General features: G+C 38.2%; 1 protein-coding gene across 1 annotated transcript in view; it reads left to right on the forward strand.

Moving 5' to 3' along the window:
* The window catches only part of hcn2b (hyperpolarization activated cyclic nucleotide-gated potassium channel 2b), a 44,990-nt gene that overhangs the window by 19,673 nt on the left and 19,935 nt on the right, over positions 1-5,382 (forward strand). The gene's annotated exons all lie outside the window — the stretch shown is intronic.

The raw sequence follows: 5,382 nt of genomic DNA on the forward strand, positions 1-5,382 counted from the left end.
CCCCCCTGTGGAGTAAAAGGGTGTGTTATTTGCAGGCAGATCTATTTAAGGATGAGTCTGCAAAAACACAGACACATACACACACACACACACATACACACACACATACACACACACACACGCACACGCACACACACACACACACACACACACACACACACACACACACACACACACACACACACACACACACACACACACATACACATACACATACACACACACACACGCTTCAAGTTGCATAAATGCTTGAGCTACATTTTTATTATAATTACTGTGAAATCTGCCTATTATGTTTACGTCATTATTAAAACAAATACACACTTTTTATTTTTACTTTTTTGTATTTATTGCAGAGGCTACAGACACAAAACATGGACATTACAATAACAAAAAGAGACATTCTTATCTCAAACAACAACAAAAAAAAACAGAAAAGAATAATAATAATAAAATACAGTCAGTTGGTCACTTCAACATTTCATAAACAAAAAAAAAAACAAAAAAAATAGGTTGAAAGTCCAATATCATCAAAAGCATGTATTATTCCTTTTTATCCCACTCTTCGCTAGAGCTGATTGTTTCCCATTTCATGGTGTGTTGAGCCATCCTTTGATTCTTTGTGGCAATCATCCTTTCCAAAATAAATTGTGTTTTTAATCTACTTTTTACACACCTTAAATTCAGAACAAATACACACTTAATTGCAACTGATAACACTGGCAATGATTTTATATTTATTAAACTGTAGAAAACAAATCATGCTTCAAATAAGTGGGGCTACGTCGTCCAACGCCCGCTACACCACTGTGTACACGTGTCAAACAGAAATGTGAATCGGATTTAAATCCTGTCCATATTTCTCTGTGACCAGGCACCGTGAGGATCGAGATGTTCAGGAACATGCAGAACGCAGAGATCATCCGCAAGATGACCGAAGAGTTTGACGAGGTAAGTCCAGACGGAGAATAGTTTGAGTTCAAGTGAAAGGGTTATCTTGTAAAGGATGTGTTGCTGTATGTGTCATAATTATTAGCGTATCAAATATGTTGCCAGTCTATCGAAGCGATCCACAGTGTGTCCTCTTCTCACGTTCAGGGATAATATGCCACTATCTAAAAAACATATAGAAAATAAAACACTTGATAAAACAAGATACTAATATTTAAAAAAGCTTACATAGGTAATGTGTTATACGGACTACAAAGAGGCATACTATGAGACCAAATCAAAATCCCACTGATAAATAATATTATTAAGATCAAATCAAAACTCACCTTTTCAGAAATGCTTTTAATCTGTAATTAAAGTTGTGTTTTAACTATGTTTTAATGAATTTTACTCTGTTAAGTGTCTTTGAGTTTCAAGAAATCACACTCTATAAATAAAATGCATTATTATTATTATTATTATTAAGATCCTTACCTCTATTTACATCATGAACATGTACATCAAACACTGCAGCAGCAGCACAATAAAAGTTACTCTGACCACCCACCGCCCATCTCAGTTATATATAAATCAGACCGCATTGCACAACAGCATCAACAACAACAACAATAAGATAACAAACAAGATCTGACATGGTGTCTTGAAAAATATAACACAGTTGGCAGTAAAGCTTTATGGGTTGTGGAGTTCGCCAGCTGAAGAGGGACAATATTTCTCCAACACTGAAGTAAGCGATGGGATATTGTTGCCAGCAAAGAGGCTTTGAACAAGATACCTCTGATAAGCGATGATGAAGCCGCTCTGATAAGGATGTTTTGTGTTAAGAAAATATCACTCGTCCCCGGCTTGAGCTTCAATCTCAGGATCCATGTATTTGTGAAGAATGGAAGTAGTCATCACATACAGAGCATCAACTAGTGTCCTTCACATGCTGATATCCAAGAGAGGGAGTTACACAGTCACTAGATGCAGGATGTTGGCTTTTTTCTGAAAATCCCACATTCTGACTTTCTCTCAAAATGATGACTCTTTCTCAAAATTATGAACTTTTACTAAAAATCTAAAAATTATGACTTTTTCTCAAAATCTAAAAAATTCTCTCAAAATTATGACATTTTTCAAAAAATCTCAAAATCCTGTATTTTTTTCTAAAAATCTCAAAATTATGACTTTTTACTCAGAATCTCAAAATTATGACTTTTTTCTCAAAATGAGCTTCAATCTCAGGATCCATGTATTTCTGATCCTCCAGAATGGAAGTAGTCATCACATACAGAGCATCAACTACTTTCCTTCACATGCTGATATCCAAGAGAGGGAGTTACACAGTCACAAGATGCAGGAATACCGGTTCATCTAGTAATCATACATCCTGTCATGTACTAAATACTGACTTTTTCTCAAAATCTCAAAAGTCTGAATTTATCTGAAAATTATGACTTTCTCAAAATCCTGACTTTTTCTCAAAATCCCCAAATCCTGACTTTTCCTGAAAATTATGACTTTCTCAAAATCCTGACTTTTTCTCAAAATCCCCAAATCCTGACTTTTTCCTCAAAATCCCAAAATTCTAACTTTTTCTCAAAATATCAAAATTCTGACTTTTTTTCTCAAAATCCCCAAATCCTGACTTTTTCTCAAAATATCAAAATTCAGACCTTTTTCTCAAAATCCTGACTTTTTCTCAAAATCTCAAAATTATGACTTTTTNACTATAGGTTACTTACGTAACCCCCGTTCTCAGAGTAACATGAAGTGAGATGTCTCACCAGACGGCCCTTCTTTCTAAGGCGAAGCGAGAAGAGGTGCTTATTTTGAATGACGCTGCGACGTAGCGCAAGCTACTTAAAGGGTGGGTGGATTCCCTGACGTAGACGTCAAGATCACCAGCCAATCAGGATTGGCGTAATGAGATTGATGCTGCTGTTTACATACGCGTTGAGGCGCATCCCATAGTGAGACATCTCACTTCATGTTACTCTGAGAACTGGGGTTACGTAAGTAACCTATAGTTCTCCCTGTTGCTCAATACTCGCATCTGTCACACTGATTTTGGTTTTTACACTGTATTACACACAAATATACACATTTACACAAGTTGCCTATAATCCCAGTGTCAGGCCTGTTAGTTAGGACAACTAGAGATACCCACCACTCAAATTCAGATTTGTACCATTTTGTATATGTCATGATGATCCATGTATGTTAAATGATATGGTGTATTTTATTTGTGGGATATAAATATCTATTCACACAAAGTGGGTATATACATCATCTAAGATTCTGAATTAATTTAAAAGTCAATTCTTAAAAAAAGTATATTTCTTTCCTCAAAATAGCCTAGATATTGATAAAGACTAACAGTAAAACCACACACCAAGCATAGGTTGTGCCACACATCGTTGTTTGATTTGTTGCAACAGTTTTACCCTGTTATTTTGTGTACAAGAATATTCTTGAGAAATACTGAAGACTATTGTTGTTGCGTAATGTACCGAATTGATTTTTAATTCAAAATCGAGAATACATTTTGATCAAAATGTGACACAAGGTGTAAAAAATAAATAAATCAGGTCTCAATTTCCACTTTTCACACTATGCCGATAAGTCAAATTAATGCATTTATTGTGAGAGTGTTTTATATCAAACCTATGTTGTCCCAGTTTTGAAGTCTAAGTAAGTTCATTAGACTGGATGATTCCTTCCTCTCACATTTGTCACCTAATTTTGGCACATTAGTGACATTCAGCCTTTAAATAGTCCTCTGAAAACACTTTTTACTGTCACGTGATATTGTGTGTGTGTGTGTGTGTGTGTGTGTGTGTGTGTGTGTGTGTGTGTGTGTGTGCTACATGCAAATTAGTCGTCTTTTCGGCGCCCTCCCGTCTTTTTTAACGCTGATTTNTTTTACTGTCACGTGATATTGTGTGTGTGTGTGTGTGTGTGTGTGTGTGTGCGTGCGTGCGTGCGTGCGTGCGTGCGTGCGTGCGTGCGTGCGTGCGTGCGTGCGTGTGTGTGTGTGTCCTGGTGTGAGATCTTCAGGAACAGATGGATCTCACACCCATTGACCCTGGGGGACATCACTGTTGACTCTTTCTCATTCAATCCCTGGTTTCATTTCTGGATCCAACTTCTTTTCCCACTCTCACCCTCTACAGACACACCATATGTGCGTCTCTTCTATTTCTATAGGGGCCACAGAGCCACTGCTGTGTGCCAACTCTGTATGTCAGTTCTCACCAAAATGCAGTAAATTAGTCATGTCGTTGCTTTTCGCTAAGTAACCACATATTGGATGTCACTAGGCTCCAGATGTATCCTGCACAGTGTTCAGACATGCCTGCCCCCCCCGACATCACCCCGTTTCCTCATCTCACATTTGCAAATATAGACGTGTTAATAGCCAATTTGATGCTACATTTGGTGTTGCTGCCCATGTTTTCCATTCTCTAGGAATAGGCCTTTTTGATATTGCTTGACAACATTTTTGAATGTAATTATCCCCAAAGGGTTTAATGCATTGAAAAATAAATTTGTTTCAAGTCGACGTCTCTCCTCGCCTCTCTTCCTTTCCCCTCGCCGTACTTACTTCAGTCTTGTCTTTGAAGCCTCAGAGTGATGTGCTTGTTTACGCTTGTGTGCAATTTTCCAAGGGAGATGCCACGATGCCAGAGAGCACCCCTGGGTGCTGCTCTCCATCTCAGGGTAATCAAGGTCAGAGATCCTCTTCAGAGCGGCTGCAAAGGAGTGACCATAGACTGTATATATAAAGGGAGTGACGCAGCGTTAAATGATACTCACCCAGGCTGTCCGCAACACTCTACCTTTCTTTTTGCATCCTCCATGCACTTGAGCTATCTTAGGGTCATTCACTCGCTCAGAGGGCACTTTCATTTGCACTTTCATTTGCCTTTCATACCCTCTTTTAACCCTCCTGTTGTGTTTGTTTCCCCCCCCTTAAATGGTGTTCGCCGTCAAATTTGACCAGTCCTGTTTTAACTGCTATTACATTAACACAAACAACATTAATCATCACCACATTTCATTGAAATGTGGTGATGATTAATGTTGTTTGTGTTAATGTAATAGCAGTTAAAACAGGACTGGTCAAATTTGACGGCGAACACCATTTAAGGGGGGGGAAANAAGGAATTAGTAACCATCCGGATCAGATAAAACGTACACACATACACTAGATGTGTTTTCCCCCCTTATGTGCCCATCCCCCCATGTGAATCACACCTGGCACAGACAAACACACACAGAACAATTTGATACATTTCCCGCTCTTATGTGCCCATCCCCCCATGTGAATCACACCTGGCACACGCAATACATGTTCAGTGTCTATTCGTTGTATATTTACTGCAGTTTTTCATGCATATCAGTAGTCTGATACAATATGTACAGTTTGAAAGGATGTTAAATGGA

Source organism: Notothenia coriiceps, unplaced genomic scaffold, assembly GCF_000735185.1.
Source record: "Notothenia coriiceps isolate Sejong01 unplaced genomic scaffold, NC01 NC01_scaffold00017853, whole genome shotgun sequence".
Classification (NCBI taxonomy): domain Eukaryota; kingdom Metazoa; phylum Chordata; class Actinopteri; order Perciformes; family Nototheniidae; genus Notothenia; species Notothenia coriiceps.